The following is a 17790-nucleotide window of genomic DNA, read 5'->3' as shown; positions in this document are numbered from 1 at the left end:
GACTTATATTAACATGACATTAACTCAGAAAAGAAACACTTTCTTCTTTTTTTTTTTCCAGATTACAATTTTCTTTTAGGAAACCCTTTCTCTCCTACAGTGACTTTCAATCTAATATTGTCTTCAAATTAATTTTCATTATTTTATTATAAAAGTGATGTTATTATACTTTTTGGGATTTTGATCCTGAGGATCAGAAATTGTTCAGAAGGCATTTGGAGTTTTCTATAAATTTGTTTATATTGACTTTTGCAGTATCCACTCCCACTGCTTTCTTGTGTGCCTTCCTATACTTCTTCCCTTTCCAGTCTCTTCAGGATGTTCCCCAGCTCCTTTACAGCTATGGTTCTGGATGTGATTTTAGTTCTGCAAGTCACACATTCTCACGGGGACATGGATTTGGAATTTTCTGGTGCAGATGGTGGCAGAGGTTCTCAGTTGCTGGAGTCACCAGCTTCAGCGGTGTTTCCTGATTTGAGAATCTGCTTCCTCACCATTGCAGAGGCAGTAGCTGTTGTGGCAGCCTGGTGTGGCCAGAACCTCAGTCTAGGGTCTGTTGCTTCCCTTCTCTCTAATTATAAGCTTTTCTACTTCAGGTATCTAGGAAAGATTCTATGCTCTACAGCTGAACCCTGAGTAAGACTGCCTTGGTGCCTACTTCATAGATTGCAAACATTTTGGTGATTAAATGGGATACTTGCATACAGTTTCCTTAGCCAAATGCCTGGCACAGAGTGGATAATAAATATTAGCTTCTATTTTTCCCCTCATAATGCCTAGGGTGGTTCAATGTGAACCTACCTGATAGAAAAATTAAATCCTCAGCATACTTTTTAGTTACATTGGTGACTACATATGACACAGTAGAGAAAGACATAGAGACAGTGTGTTATAATGGTAGGGCCAGAGAGTGGTGAACAGTATTTAGAGTAAAATGATCTAGGTTCAACTCTCAGACCTACTTATTGTTTGGCCTTGAGCAAAGTTTTCTGGGGTTTATTTGTTCCAGCTACAGTGGGAGATGAACTGCGTTTTCTTTAATGTTTCTCAAGTTTTTAAAATTCTGAGACTTATATTCTAGCTTCATTTGCTTCTAATTTTCAGTAATGATTTGAAATAACAAGAATGTTCACTTCTTTAGATGACTCATTGTTTAAGGCGTATGATAGCAAACGATGAAGTTGTTTTTTTTTTTTTTTAAGACCTGCCTGATGCTTGCCATCATAAAAGGTGAATTAAGCAATGCAAGGAAGAAAAAAAATAGAGGTGAGGATAGTACATTTAACGCATTTGGGAGGGTAAAGAAAAAAGTCCTCTTAGTTTAGTTTGTCTTATCAGTGACAAACTGAAACTGGTTTTTCATAGTAACACCTGGTCATTGTTCTAAAAATATGAAACTTGAGGCCTGTTTGTTGTTGTTGTGTTTTTGTTTTTTTACAGTTAGAAACCTTGATTACAGTGCTACATTTAGAAAATTTAGAAGAGGCACTCTGAGGAACTGAAAATTGTAGAAGAAAATAGAATCTCTTAAGGGTGTAGGAAGTAGATACAATCTCTGGCAGAGAAAAGCAGTTTTCACAAAAATATAATAGAGAAAGATAACTGAACTTATTATAAAGGCACCTAACTAAAAGGGAAAAATCAGTAGAGGAAAGGAAGTTATCTCCTAGTCTTAAGCTGTTTAAGGTCTTGGGATGCCAGGAAAGATTTGCATCTTTATGCCATTTATTCTTTTTCTTTCTGTCTCAAAACTGCTTTAAAAATCCACGAAAAAGGGCTTCCCTGGTGGCGCAGTGGTTGGGAGTCTGCCTCCCGATGCAGGGGACGCGGGTTCGTGCCCCGGTCCGGGAGGATCCCACATGCCGCGGAGCGGCTGGGCCCGTGAGCTGTGGCCGCTGAGCCTGCGCGTCCGGAGCCTGTGCTCTGCAACGGGAGAGGCCACAGCAGTGAGAGGCCCGCGTACCGCAAAAAAAAAAAAAAAAAAAATCTACGAAAAAATCAAGCCTGCCTTTTAGCTATTAAAATCGAATTTTAAAAAAATGACATGGGTTCAGATTTGGATTGACATTATTGACTAGTTACTCTTCTTTTCATACAAATGATAGCAGTATCAGTGTTTGAATCTGGCTCATTTGGTTACGAGGAAGAATTCAGTCAGATTATTGCAGTGGACAAATGGTTGTTATAATTACATATGGACTCTGACTGGACCTGGAAGCTTAGGCGTAGAGAGAAATATTTTGCTCCCTCTCTGAGTCTTTGGTGCTCTGTGTCCATCTGCTGTATTCCCCATTCCAACCTCTGGAACTTATCTGCTGACGCTGGTTTTCTACATCTTCATTGTCCAGCTTGCCTATTTGCGTAGGTTACTTCTCCTAGATTATCTTTGTCCCCTTTCTACAGCACACATTTTTTTCTCTAACTTGTATTTTAATCTCATGTATAACATAGGAAGCCTTGCCTCTGTTGGGGTAAGGAAAGCATTTTCCTCTTTTCTCCTCAGAGCAACTCCTTCATTTGGGAATATGTAACTAATATGATTGAGGGAATTGGGACCTGGGCTGCCAAGAATTTACCACTCGTTCTTATTCTCATTCTCTTGTTCTTTCTGTTTCTCACTAGTTTCACTTCAGAGGGAAAGAAAGAAATCCTTTTTTTTTTTTTTGGCCGCACCACGCAGCATGGGGGATCTTAGTTCCCCAACCAGGGATTGAACCCGCAGTGGAAGTGCATAGTCTTAACTGCTGGACCACCAGGAAAGTCCTGAAAGAAGTCTTGATTTTAAATTCCAAGCTGTATTCTGGCTTTACCAGAATGACAGCTGTTAAATTTTCCCTTTTGATTTCTATGTATATTGATCTACTGGTTCAAGATCCATAGGGCAGTGATTCTCAACTGGAAGTGATTTTGATAGGGGACATTTGACAATGTCAGAAAACATTTGTGATTGTCAGGACTGAAGAAGGAGATTCTACTGGCTTCTGGTCATTAGAGTTCAAGGATGCTGCCAAACATCATTCAATGCACCAGGTAACAACCCGCGTTAAAAATAACAATAATAATACTGCTATATTTAAAATAGATAACCAACAAGGAGCTACTGTATAGCACCAGGAACTCTGCTCAATACTCTGTAATAACTTATATGGGAAAAAAAATTCGATAAAGAGTAGATACATGTATATGTACAGCTGAATCACTTTGCTGTACACCTGAAGCTAACACAGCATTGTTAATCAACTATACTCCAATATAAAGTAAAAATTAAAAAAAATTTTTCTAGCCCCAAATATCAGTAGTGCCAAAGTTGAAAAATTCTGCCATACGAGAAGTAAAGGGTTTGAGATTAATTATTGCCTTTTTATTCAAAAACTATTTTATTACCGTTTCTAACTATCTAATCTCTCAATTACACCCTTCCAGATTCCCAGGGAAAGATATGAATGGTGAAGCCTATTTTTGAACTAGGCTCCACAAAGCACAGCCTTCTGCCAGTCCAAGGGTTCAAGTTCCTTAGTCCAACCCGAACAACTATGACTCACAAGGTATCAGCTATGATTATAAAATAAAACATGGACATGTTAGCTCTTGTCTCTAAAAAAGGTAGGTAATTTTTTTAGAAGGAGATGTGATTAGGTAGGAATCATAAAACATGTTCAGACCAAAAAAATAAAATATAATTTCCTTAATACTTAATAACTTTTAATTGATGACAAAAATCAAGTGAGTCTTCTATCATGTACATTTTAAGCCAATATGATTCAGTAATATTGTTTTGGATATTCAGTTACTATATTTGTGAGAACACTTAATTTTTATTATCTCTGAGAAAAAGGAAAAAACTAATTACATATTGGATTAATTTGTGAGTTTCCTATCCTTAGGTACCCTGGGGGTCTATAATTCTTACTTCCAGGAACTTTTTGTAAGCCTTTTTTCCACAAAAGAGTTTCAGACCAGGAATGCAGAGGCAAAGCAGAACACATTGTAGATGCTAATATTCACTAGAAGAGGAGCAAGGGAGCTGTTTTCGAAGGAGTGTTGTGCACAGATTCTGTTATGACTTTAATGGAAACAGTGCATGTCATTCCCACACAGCTTGCTGAGTACTTGCCCCTGAGAATATAGTGATTAGAATGAATGATGTGCTGGGATTAAAACACTTTACTGTTTAGTTCTATTTGTTGGGAAACATTTACTGATTCTAGCCCTGGTTTCCCTTATGATATGATTAGGCAGAGAGGAGTCACTTTCCTGAGGAAACTGAGGTCACAGCGTTCTCTCACGATATAAAGCTCGCGAGGCATGTGGAAGAGCTGAGATCATGGATTTGGAAAGGATCGCCGTAGAGTTGTTAAAATAAAATTTTCTACAGATAACTTACTGATCTAGTTGACTTCTATTCAGTGATTCATGACTTGGGTACTGTTTAATCTAACAGGTAGAAAGGAGCTCTGAAGAGCAGTACAAGGTGAGAGCTTTTTATAGACCAAAGTGAGCAGGGTCAAGGACGATGTACTGGTCATTTGCTAATGGGTTAATGAGAGTTCCTTTCCTTATATGGAACAAGGAGCTGGATGAGGGTTTGGTAAGCAGGCAAGCATGATTGGTTGGTTGACCTGGGCCTTCCTTTGCTTGGAGAGCCCAGGTAGGGAAACTTAGATAAATTTTGGTTTGCTGATGTGGGGCTTAGCATGAGTGATTCCATCTTGGACCTAATCTGGTTACTTTGACAGATCACATAGTCTTTACTATGCAAATAGGGCCAGTCACTTCAGAATTTTGAGAATTGATCTCAGTATCTTTCTACTGAAGACAATAACTGCTTTCCAGCATTGTGGCAAGACATTTAAGAGCTTCCATCACAGCTCCAGTGCAACTTAACCACGTAACCAGTTCTGTGAATGCTGTCATGTTCTGGAATATTATCGTGCCTCACTTTTCTGTTTTGTAAATTTGGGAAGATTGTATCTGCTTCACAGGGTTTTTTGAGAAAGAAATGAGTTACTAATAATGACTGCAAAGCACTTGTGACAGTGTCTGTCTCAAATGTTATTATCATTGTTAATGCACGTTGAGCTTTTAGCTCAGTGCTTGAAAACCTGGTTTTACACAATGCCCGGTATTATTATTGCTAGAAACAAAGAAAAATAACAATTTACGGCAAGGGAGAATCCAGTAAATGATCTATGAAGGTCTGTTATTGCCTAAACCAACATATGCTTTGTGATAGTGATTAGGCTGGGTGGGAGCCATCAGTCAAGCCAGAAGGATGAGGCAAATGAGGAAACCTTTTCAGAAGACATGTGGATGATTCTAGGGAACTGGATGACATTTTGGTTGGGGGCATAACTTCACAGTAATTGAACACTCCCCAAATATCATTTTTAAAGTAAACTTACCTTATTACTGTTAGTTGGAGGCATAAATTTCCACTCTGTGAATGCCCTGTGCATTTGTGGATCCGATTGCAGGGTTAAACAAAATCAACAGAGTCCTTCCATCCCATTCATTTCTAATGCAACCCGTATTGCTACCATCAGCAGCAAAATAAAATCTTTTCCATTTACCTCTGACTCAAAAAGCAGAGGGAGAGGCATTTTGAGATAGTTTAAATAGGGAAATGGAGATTTAGAGGTTAAGTGATGGGTTTAATGACAGTGGTGCTTCATGTTAGTACTGTATTTCATTTTTCAAAGTATATCCTCATAAATAATCTCCTTGGATCTATACAACTAAATAGAATAGAAACAAGAATATAAGACTGTTATCTCCGTATAACAAATCAGAAAGCTGATGTTTCTCTATCAGATGTATACTCAGGCTAAACTGGAGACATTGATTCCAGCTCTCACTGTTATGTAGGGGAGCTTCTCTTGCTATCATTGTAAAGCCTACAGCATTTCCCCAGCATTGACTTTATTCTGATTTCTTTAAAAATAAACTCCTGGGCTTCCCTGGTGGCTCAGTGGTTGAGAGTCTGCCTGCTGATGCGGGGAACATGGGTTCGTGCCCAGGTCCGGGAAGATCCCACATGCCGCGGAGCAGCTGGGTCCGTGAGCCACGGCCGCTGAGCCTGCGCGTCTGGAGCCTGTGCTCTGCAACAGGAGAGGCCACAACAGTGAGAGGCCCGCGTATCACAAAAAAATAAATAAATAAATAAACTCCTGCTAGTCTTTCTTGAATTAGATGCTGATAGACCTAAGAAAATGAGTCTAATTCCTCTTCCCCATTAGCCCTAAAGCTAACATACCTGCAGATCTTCTAAGTTACTCTTTTCTCTAAATCAGACTTCCCTCAGTAGTCTGAACTTATCTATCACAAATTCTAGAACTTTCATCATACGTCAGAAAAATGTACTTTATCCACTTCCCTGAAGAAAGAAAACAAGTATAATTCACTCAGCTAATATTGACTGATGGCCAACAGTATTAGAATCTTATTGTGTGTTTATGTACAGTCATGAACAAAAAAGATACAGTCCTTGAAATTAGGTAATTTGCTTATTAGGGCAGGGACATAGGTGATATTCATGAAATAATTTAAAATTTTATTCAGCAGTAAGTTGCCATGAAAAAAATAAAATAAAAAACAGTGTTCTTGAGCATTATATTATATTGAATGGAGCAAGAAGTTATCCCTGAGGAAATTGCCTTTGAAAGACAAAAAAGGAGCCAGGCATTCAAAAATCTGGGACAAGAGAGAGCCAAATAAAGGAAAATGTTAGTGCAAAGATGGGAGCCAGGCTGGTGTGATCAAAGGATCAAGAGGATTCCAATAAATAAGGACTAAGTTGAATAAGGGGGCAAATGAGAAGAATTGAAGTTAGGGACATAGGCAGGGACAGATATTCTGGGGCCTTAGGCTGCCCCATAAAAGGGATTTGGATTTTATTCTAAATCCTAGTGCTATCTATTGGTTTTGAGTGTGGAGAGACTTGATCTGATCTCATTTTTAAAAGAATACGCTGGCTGTTTTAAGAAAAATGAATTGTGGGGAGGCAAGAGTAGAGTCTGGGGACTAGTGAGAGGCTTCCAGTAAACCAAAAGAGATTATCATGTTCAAACAAGGACTTGATGATGCATTGTCTTGCCTTAGAGTTGGGGCGGATGGTGATTGAAAGGGAAGAATTGGACACTTCCTAGCTGGGGATTTGAGTAGCTGGGTGGACAACGCTGTCCTCACTTGAAGTAGGAAAGACTTAGGGTGAGAGAAAAGGTCTTGGGGCTGGGGACAAATGGGTAGTTCTGGTTTTAAAAAAATTATGTCTGGAATTTATATTTTGTTTTAGATGTGTTCTCACTTATATGCAGTACAGGGTAACAGTAGTTTCCCTTGAATTTGAGCCGTTATTTCTATTATATCAGCCTCAGGTTGTAGTTGTTTATTAAGCAGTCATGTGTAGAAAAAAATGTATTCAGTGAAAAACTATGCATCCTTTCTCTCTCTCTCTCTCTCTCTCTCTCTCTCTCTCTATATATATATATATATATATATATATACATATATATATATATATATATATACACACACACACACAGACACGTACTTTTTTTTAATGCAGCCTTCTTAGATTTCCCTTCTTGGTTATCAGATTCTAGCTCTGTTTCTTGTCTCTGAGCTATTTTGCAACTCTTTGTAAGTTGCAGGTAACTAATAGATATATAAACTCTTCTCTGTGCAGTAGTGATTTTAATTGAGTACCTTTTTTCTGTGGAAAACTGGTTTTGTCCACATTTGCAATTAATTTCAACATTCCTTTACTCCATATGAATTTTTCTTCCTTTTCCCTTCATTCAGTTACAACATCTGCTTGATTTCCTCATCTAAGTAAAGTAAAATCTTTAATGTGCATTCCTTTTTATATCTGTATGAGAATCATAGCTTTACTTTTTCCTAAAAATGATCTTTTAGCACAGTTCTCACCAATGGCTCATATTGCTCTCCTGGGCAGATGAACACCCATACATTTTCACACAAACTACTGTAAAGTTGTGCTCCCGAATTCTGTATTTAATAATGGGACATTAACACATTTCATTTCATATGATGCCAATTTCCCAGAAAAATTCTGGACTCTCATGTGAAATACCCAGAATCAATTTTGCCAGTACAATTATGAATTCAAATGTCAAATGATTCATTTCATACCTCAGCCCCAAGAACATTGCATCCTCCTAGTGGAAGGGAGAATTTCTAATGATCAGTCTTTGAGCTTCCACAAGCCATTTAGTAAAATTTTAGACACTTTGTGTACAACAGAATTAGTTTGTCAATAATGAAAGATATCATTGAGTGTTTCTAAGCAAATTCATACATTGCCTCTATTCTCAGAAGTGTATACTTCAGTGACTAAGGTTCTGAGAGATTGTAATTCATTAATTCTTAGAGGAAACTTACTTGAAGTTATATTCTAAAACTGTCTTTTAAAAAAGATTAGCTCATGACTCATAAATTGGAGTGGTTCATTTTTTGTCTTGTCAAGGAAGAAGAAAACGTACTTCACTGACAAGGAAAAAGAAACATTGCATCTTTGGCAAAGGTGCAGTTTAAATATTTAGAAAATTGTGATTCATAAGTCAAAAAAGGTAACGATATAATATCATTTCCAGAGCTGTATCTGTGCAAGCACTTTTTGTACTCATATAACATTAATTGATTTTAAGGTATCATTTGTATAAGTTATTATTAACATTGAAAATATAAATCATGAAGATTAAATGACACAATTAATTTACAAAAAATAAGTTCATCTAACGTTTATTTTGTAAGACTTTTTAAAAAATATTATGCCAGGCCTGGCAAACTTTAACAAATATTTTAATTTCTTATAAATCATTTTTTGAATGTGACTATTTTAGAGGAATTATAGATGAAAACAGAGTTTTGGTTGACAAATTGAAAACTTCACAAAGAAAGAAGCATAGATTTATTGATTGATATAGCTAATATGTTTATGGCATCTGTGAGAGCCACGTATACAGGTAGATTGTGAGATGGGTTGATGATTACCAATTTTGTTCTGACGTTATGAAAATAAAAACTCAAATGTTACACAAAACTTATTCTTTGAGTTGGGGTGGATGGCTATTGAAAAAGAATAATTAGATGCTTTCTATTTTGGGGATTTCAGTAGCTGGGTGGACACTGTTGTCCTGACCTGAAATAGGAAAGACTTATGGTGAGGGGGAAGGTCTTGGGGCTGGGGTAAGAATGGATAGTTCTGTTTGTAACAAACTTACTTCTAGAATTCACATTTTATTGTAGATGTGTTTTTACTTGCATGCAGTAGAGGGTGACTGTAGTCTTCCTGGGACTTGAGCCTTTATTTCTGTTATATCAGTCTCAGGTTCAGTTGTTTGTTTAGCAGTCATGTGTGGAAAAGAAAGATGTATTGCATGGAAAACTATGCATCTTCCTTAGATTACCATCTGTAAAATGCTTACTTTAAAAACCTTAGTTGAACTTACTTTTATCCATACTGGGTTGACATTTTTGGTATATTTTTAACAGTTCTAAGACAAAATATTTCACTTGTCATTGAGAGATTATACACTAGATTTGGGGAAACGTGGGGGCTATCCTGATGAGGCCTCTCATTTACATTTCCTCATTTGTGAAAGAGAAAGTATTTAGTTTCTGGAAACTTGGGGTTGCCTCCCCCCTCTTTATGTTAGACTACATTTTGAATTGGCCTTAGAGTTCCTTCAAATAAAGCAACAAGCAATAAATGGATATTTTCATACTTCTATAAGCTCTCTTCTTGAAGGAGAGATCCCTTGTAGTATTCACCATTTTAGCTCCAGAACCTACATTGTTGATGGTTGAGGGTAGATCTCATAGAGGTGTCTTTGCCTTACTGGGGAGTCTTTGTATGGCTTATAGGGTACAATTCTAAGGTCAAAAGGAAAGTGATTGACTCTATCCCTAACATTTCTCAAGGACCCGTGATGATAGAGAATCACAACTCTCTTCCCACATTTGGTACCCTAAGAGGTAGATTTCTGTTTATTCTGTATAAGAAATATTTTTATTTATTACTTTATTTTATTTTATTTTATTTTTTGCGGTACACGGCCTCTCACTGTTGTGGCCTCTCCCGTTGCGGAGCACAGGCTCTGGACGCGCAGGCCCAGTGGCCATGGCTCACGGGCCCAGCTGCTCCGCGGCGTATGGGATCCTCCTGGACCGGAGCACGAACCCGTGTCTCCTGCATCGGCAGGCGGACTCTCATCCACTGCAGCACCAGGGAAGCCCAAGAAATATTTTGAAAAGAAGCAAACATCATTTCTAATCAAAGAGATGTTTTTCAAAGGAGTTCTTCAAAATGTACATGTTCTTTTCCTTTGGGATAGTACATAAGATCTACCTTCTGGAAAGGTACACACATATCAAATCATGTGCTTCTTCCTTAAAAGGAAAAATTCATGTTTGGTCAATCCTCTTTACTTCCCATAAGGAAAAATTAACTCATTTCTTAGAGTGTCCAGAGAGTCTCAAGCTCATAATGAGTACTTTATGGAAATTTTCTCATAATTGAAGATTAATGTTTAGTTTATGATTTTATTTCAATAATCTCTACCATATTTATTTTTAACCCATTGCACAAATAGGGGTAACATAAGTTGACTAAAGCAGTATAACAAAGATTTTATGTTTGATGGACTTGGGAAGAGGGAGGAATAAGAAGTTTTTACACCCTTTTTCTCACTTGTTCCCAGCAGTGATCTCAAGTTTCAGGACAGTCTGGATGGCAAATAGGCGAATAGAGAAAAGTATGCTTTGTTTCTGTGGCAGTCTCAGAGCCAATGACTTCTCTGGGAGAGAGGTAGCTTATCCAGCCTAAAATTTTGAGACTGAAAACTTGGAGGGAAGCTGGTGCAAGATTTCTGCAGGATAAAACCCTTGGTGCTACTGCCAGAATAGAATAGATGTCTGGTTTGTGATATTAGTTATCTATTACATTCTTGGAAAGGCTAAATATCAGCTTCCCTGGTACCCAGCAAATGGCGATAGGTCAATTACTGCTGCTCTAAATGAATATTTTTAAGCAACTTTTTTCCCTTGGCATTATTTAAAGCATAAGTGGTTAGATTTATTTATTTTTCACCAGTGTATACATGTCGATCCCAGTCGCCCAATTCATCACACCACCACCCCCACACCCCCGCTGCTTTCCCCCCTTGATGTCCATAAGTTTGTTCTCTACATCTTTGTCTCAGCTTCTGCCCTGCAAACCAGTTCAAGTCTACCATTTTTCTAGGTTCCACATATATGTATTAATATACGATATTTGTTTTTCTCTTTCTGACTTATGTCACTCTGTATGACACTCTCTAGATCATCCATGTCTCAACAAATGACCCAATTACGTTCCATTTTATGGCTGAGTAATATATATGTGCCACATCTTCTTTATCCATTCGTCTGTCGATGGGCATTTAGGTTGCTTCCATGACCTGCCTATTGTAAATAGAGCTGCAATGAACATTGGGGTACATGTGTCTTTTTGAATAATGGTTTTCTCTGGGTATATGCCTGGTAGTGGGATTGCTGCATCATATGGTAATTCTATTTTTAGTTTTTTAAGGAACCTCCATACTGTCCTCCATAGTGGCTGTATCAATTTACATTCCCACCAAAAGTGCAAGAGGGTTCCCTTTTCTCCACACCCTCTCCAGCATTTGTCGTTTGTAGATTTTCTGATGCTGCCCATTCTAACTGGTGTGAGGTGATACCTCATTGTAGTTTTAATTTGCATTTCTCTAATAATTAGTGATGTTGAGAAGCTTTTCATGTGCTTCTTAGCCATGTGTATGTCTTCTTTAGAGAAATGTCTATTTAGGTCTTCTGCCCATTTTTGGATTGGGTTGTTTGTTTTTTTAATATTGAGCTGCATGAGCTGTTTATATGTTTTGGAGATTAATCCTTTGTCCGTTGATTTGTTTGCAAATATTTTCTCCCGTTCTGATGGTTGTCTTTTCATCTTGTTTATGGTTTCCTTTGCTGGGCAAAAGCATTTAAGTTTCATTAGGTCCCATTTGTTTATTTATTTTTTTTAATTTCCATTACTCTAGGAGGTGGATCAAAAAAGATCTTGCTGTCAAAGAGTGTTCTTCCTATGTTTTCCTCTAAGAGTTTTATAGTGTGTAGTCTTCCATTTAGGTCTCTAATCCATTTTGAGTTTTTTTGTGTGTATGGTGTTAGGGAGTGTTCTAATTTCATTCTTTTACATGTAGCGGTCCAGTTTCCCCAGCACCGCTTATTGAAGAGACTGTCTTTTCTCCATTGTATATCCTTGTCTCCTTTGTCATAGATTAGTTTACCATAGGAACGTGGGTTTATCTCTGGGCTTTCTGTCCTGTTCCATTGATCTATATTTCTGTTTTTGTGCCAGTACCATATTGTCTTGATTACTGTAGGTTTGTAGTATTGTCTGAAGTCAGGGAGTCTGTTTCTTCCAGCTCCGTTTTTTTCCCTCAATACTGCTTTGGCTATTCGGGGTTCTTTGTGTCTCCATACAAATTTTAAGATTTTTTGTTCTAGTTCTGTAAAAAATGCCATTGGTAATTTGATAGGGATTGCATTGAATCTGTAGATTGCTTTGGGTAGATAGTCATTTTCACAATATTGATTCTTCCAATCCAAGTACAGGGTATATCTCTCCATCTGTTGGTATCATCTTTAATTTCTTTCATCAGTGTCTTATAGTTTTCTGCATACAGGTCTTTCCTCTCCCTAAGTAGGTTTATTCCTAGATATTTTATTCTTTTTGTTGCAGTGGTAAATGGGAGTGTTTCCTTAATTTCTCTTTCAGATTTTTCATCATTAGTATATAGGAATGCAAGAGATTTCTGTGCATTAATTTTGTATCCTGCAACTTTACCAAATTCATTGATTAACTCTAGTAGTTTTCTGGTGGCATCTTTAGGATTCTCTATGTATAGTATCATGTCGTCTGTAAACAGTGACAGTGTTACTTCTTCTTTTCCAATTTGTATTCCTTTTATTTCTTTTTCTTCTCTGATTGCTGTGGCTAAAACTTCCAAAACTATGTTGAATAATAGTGGTGAGAGTGGACACCGTTGGCTTCTTCCTGATCTTACTGGAAATGCTTTCAGTTTTTCACCATTGAGAATGATGTTTGCTGTGGGTATGTCATATACGGCCTTTATTATGTTGAGGTAGGTTCCCTCTATGCCCACTTTCTGGAGAGTTTTTGTCATAAATGGGTGTTGAATTTTGTCAAAAGATTTTTCTGCATCTATTGAGATGATCATATGGTTTTTCTTCTCAGTGTGTTAATATGGTGTATCACATTGATTTATTTGCGTATATTGAAGTATCCTTGCATCCCTGAGATAAATCCCACTTGGTCATGGTGTATGATCCTTTTAATGTGTTGTTGGATTCTGTTTGCTAGTATTTTGTTGAGGATTTTTGCATCTATATTCATCAGTGATATTGGTCTGTAATTTTCTTTGTTTGTAGTATCTTTGTCCGGTTTTGGTATCAGGGTGATGGTGGCCTCATAGAATGAGTTTGGGAGTATTCCTTCCTCCGCAATTTTTTGCAAGAGTTTGAGAAGGACGGGTGTTAGCTCTTCTCTAAATGTTTGATAGAATTCACCTGTGAAGCCATCTGGTCCTGGACTTTTGTTTTTTGGAAGATTTTTAATCACAGTTTCAATTTCATTACTTGTGATTGGTCTGTTCATATTTTCTATATGGTTCAGTCTTGGAAGCTTATACCTTTCTAAGAATTTGTCCATTTCTTCCAGGTTGCCCATTTTATTGGCATAGAGTTGCTTGTAGTAGTCTCTTAGGATGCTTTGTATTTCTGCAGTGTCTGTTGTAACTTCTCCTTTTTCATTTCTAATTTTATTGATCTGAGTCCTCTCCCTCTTTTTCTTGATGAGTCTGGCTAATGGTTTATCAATTTTGTTTATCTTCTCAAAGAACCAGCTTTTAGTTTTATTGATCTTTGCTATTGTTTTGTCTCTATTTCATTTATTTCTGCTCTGATCTTTATGATTTCTTTCCTTCTGCTAACTTTGGGTTTTGTTTGTTCTTCTTTCTGTAGTTCCTTTAGGTGTAAGGTTAGATTGTTTATTTGAGATTTTTCTTGTTACTTGAGGTAGGCTTGTATAGATATAAACTTCACTTTTAGAACTGCTTTTGCTGCATCCGATAGGTTTTGGATCATCTTGTTTTCGTTGTCATTTGTGTCTAGGTATTTTTTGATTTCCTCTTTGATTTCTTCAGTGATCTCTTATTTAGTAACGTATTGTTTAACCTCCATGTGTCTGTTTTCCCCTGGAATTCATTTCTAATCTCATAGCATTGTGGTTAGAAAAGATGCTTGATATGATTTCAATTTTCTTCACTTTACTGAGACTTGATATGTGACCCAAGATGTGATCTATCCTGGAGAAGGTTCCATGTGCACTTGAGAAGAAAGTGTAATCTGCTGTTTTTGGATGGAACATCCTATAAATATCAATTAAATCTATCTTGTCTATTGTGTCATTTAAAGCTTCTGTTTCCTTATTTATTTTCATTTTGGATGATCTGTCCATTGGTGTAAGTGAGGTGTTAAAGTCCCCCACTAGTGTGTTACTGTTGATTTCCTCTTTTATGGCTGTTAGCAGTTGCCTTATGTATTGCGGTGCTCCTTTGTTGGGTGCATATATATTTATAATTGTTGTATCTTCCTCTTGGATTGATCCCTTGATCATTAGGTAGTGTCCTTCCTTGTCTCTTGTAACATTCTCTATTTTAAAGTCTATTTTATCTGATATGAGTATTGCTACTCCAGCTTTCTTTTGATTTCCATTTGCATGGAATATCTTTTCCATCCCCTCACTTTCAGTCTGTATGTGTCCCTATGTCTGAGTGGGTCTCTTGTAGACAACATATGTATGGGTCTTGTTTTTGTATCCATTCAGCAAGCCTGTGTGTTTCGGCTGGAGCATTTAATCCATTCACGTTTAAGGTAATTATCAATATGTATGTTCCTATGACCATTTTCTTAATTGTTTTAGGTTTGTTTTTGTAGGTCCTTTTCTTCTCTTGTGTTTCCCACTTAGAGAAGTTCCTGTAGCATTTGTTGGAGAGCTGGTTTTGTGGTGCTGAATTCTCTTGGCTTTTGCTTGTCTGTAAAGCTTTTGATTTCTCCATTGAATCTGAATTAGATCCTTGCCGGGTAGAGTAATCTTGGTTGTAGGTTCTTCCCTTTCATCACTTTAAGTATATCATGTCATTCCCTTGTGGCTTGTAGAGTTTCTGATGAGAAATCAGATGTTCACCTTATGGGAGTTCCCTTGTATGTTATTTGTTGTTTTTCCCTTGTTGCTTTCAGTAAGTTTTCTATGTCTTTAATTTTTGCCAATTTGATTACTATGTGTCTCAGCGTGTTTCTCCTTGGGTTTATCCTGTATGGGACTCTCTGCTCTTCCTGGACTTGGGTGGCTATTTCCTTTCCTGTGTTAGGGAAGTGTTCGACTATAATCTCTTCAAATATTTTCTCGGGTCCTTTCTGTCTCTCTTCTCCTTCTGGGACCCCTATAATGCGAGTGTTGTTGCATTTAATGTTGTCCCAGAGGTATCTTAGGCTGTCGTCATTTCTTTTCATTCTTTTTTCTTTATTCTGTTCCGCAGCAGTGAATTCCACCATTCGGTCTTCCAGGTCACTTATCCATTCTTCTGCCTCGGTTATTCTGCTATTGATTCCTTCTAGTGTAGTTTGCATTTCAGTTATTGTATTGTTCATCTCTGTTTGTTTGTTCTTTAATTCTTTTAGGTTTTTGTTAAACATTTCTTGCATCTTCTCAATCTTTGCCTCCACTTTTTTTCCAAGGTCCTGGATCATCTTCACTATCATTATTCTGAATTCTTTTTGTGGAAGGTTGCCTATCTCTACTTCATTTAGTTTTTTTTTCTGGGGTTTTAACTTGTTCCTTCATCTGGTACATAGCCCTCTGCCTTTTCATCTTGTCTCTCTTTCTGTGAATGTGGTTTTTTTCCCATAGGCTGCAGGATTGTAGTTCTTGCTTCTGCTGTGTGCCCTCTGGTGGGTGAGGCTATCTGAGTGGCTTGTGCTAGTTTCCTGATGGGAGGGACTGGTGGTGGGTAGAGCTGGCTGTTGCTCTGGTGGGCAGAGCTCAGTAAAACTTTAATCTGCTTTTCTGCTGATGGGTGTGGCTGGGTTCCCTCCCTGTTGGTTGTTTGGCCTGAGGCAACCCAACACTGGAGCCCACCTGGACTCTTTGGTGGGGCTAATGGCAGACTCTGGGAGGGCTCACGCCAAGCAGTCCTTCTGCTGCCAGTGTCCTTCTCCTCACGGTGAGCTGCAGCCACCCCATGCCTCTGCAGGAGAGCCCCCAACACTAGCAGGTAGGTCTGGTTCAGTCTCCTCTGGGGTCACTGCTCCTTCCCCTGGGTCCCGATGTGCACACTACTTTGTGTGTGCCCTCCAAGAGTGGAGCCTCTGTTTCCCCCAGTCCTGTCGAAGTCCTCTAATCAAATCCCGCTAGCCTTCAAAATCTGATTCTCTAGGAATTTCTCCTCCCATTGCTGGACCCCCAGGTTGGGAAGCCTGACATGGGGCTCAGAACCTTCACTCCATTGGGTGGACTTTTGTGGTATAGTTCTCCAGTTTGTGAGTCATCCACCCATCAGTTATGGGATTTGATTTTATTGTGATTGCACCCCTCCTACCATCTCATTGTGGTTTCTCCTTTATCTGTGGTAGTGGCGTATCCTTTTTGGTCAGTTCCAGTGTCTTCCTGTCGACGATTGTTCAGCAATTAGTTGTGATTCTGGTGTTCTGGCAAGAGGGAGTCCTGATCCCTTACTTGAAACACCTATCTTTCCAAAGATTATGACAAGAAGAAGGTTCCAATAAATAATAACGTTTCTTCACTTTAATGATAACTTAGAAACTCCACTTCCTTTTGCACCACCCTGGTCTCGCAGCTCCCGCCCCTGCTCCTCGGACCAGGTCCCCTATTTATATTTTTAATACATCTTATTTGGAGTATAATTGCTTTACAATGCTATGTTAGTTTCTGTTGTACAACAAAGTGAATCAGCCATATGCATACATATATCCCCACATCCCCTCCCTCTTGAGTCTCCCTCCCACCCTCCCTGTTCCACCCCTCTAGGTCTTCGAAAAGCACCGAGCTGATCTCCCTGTGCTATGTGGCTGCTTCCCACTAGCTATTTTACATTTGGTAGTGTATATATGTCCATGCCACTCTCTCACTTCATCTCAGCTTACCCTTCTCCCTCCCCATGTCCTCAAGTCCATTCACTATGTCTGCATTTTTACTCCTGCCCAGCCACTAGGTTCATCAGTACCATTTTTTTTTTTTAGATTCCATATATATGTGTTAGCATACGATATTTGTTTTTCTCTTTCTGACTTACTTCACTCTGTATGACAGACTCTAGGTCTATCCTCCTCAATACAAATAACTCAATTTCATTTCTTTTCATGGCTGAGTAATATTCCATTGAATATATGTGCCACATCTTCTTTATCCATTCATCTGTCAGTGGACATTTAGGTTGCTTACATGTCCTGGCTATTATAAATAGTGCTGCAATGAATATTGTGGTACATATCTCCTTTTGAATTATGGTTTTCTCAGGGTATATGCCCAATAGTGGGATTGCTGGGTCATATGGTAGTTCTAATTTTAGTTTTTTAAGGAAACTCCATACTCTTGTCCATAGTGGTTGTATCAATTTACATTCCCACCAACAGTGTAGGAGGGTTCCCTTT

General features: G+C 38.1%; 1 pseudogene across 4 annotated transcripts in view; it reads left to right on the top strand.

Annotated features, from left to right (window-relative positions):
* The window catches only part of LOC149744045 (UDP-N-acetylglucosamine--peptide N-acetylglucosaminyltransferase 110 kDa subunit pseudogene), a 148633-nt pseudogene that overhangs the window by 3934 nt on the left and 126909 nt on the right, over window positions 1-17790 (top strand). For all 4 annotated transcript variants that reach the window (XR_016391581.1, XR_016391580.1, XR_016391578.1 and 1 more), the window contains exons 2-3: window positions 2955-3030; window positions 3424-3545. The product of XR_016391581.1 is annotated as a UDP-N-acetylglucosamine--peptide N-acetylglucosaminyltransferase 110 kDa subunit pseudogene, transcript variant X11 (transcript). The remainder of the gene's footprint in view (window positions 1-2954; window positions 3031-3423; window positions 3546-17790) is intronic.

This window comes from Delphinapterus leucas, unplaced genomic scaffold (assembly GCF_059928025.1).
Source record: "Delphinapterus leucas isolate spDelLeu-1000000601 "Yukka" unplaced genomic scaffold, BTC_Dleu_Yukka2 spDelLeu_asBTCV2_sq25, whole genome shotgun sequence".
NCBI classification, from domain to species: domain Eukaryota; kingdom Metazoa; phylum Chordata; class Mammalia; order Artiodactyla; family Monodontidae; genus Delphinapterus; species Delphinapterus leucas.
The sequence above is the reverse complement of the archived record's forward strand: the minus strand, read 5'-3'. Positions and strand labels throughout refer to the sequence as shown.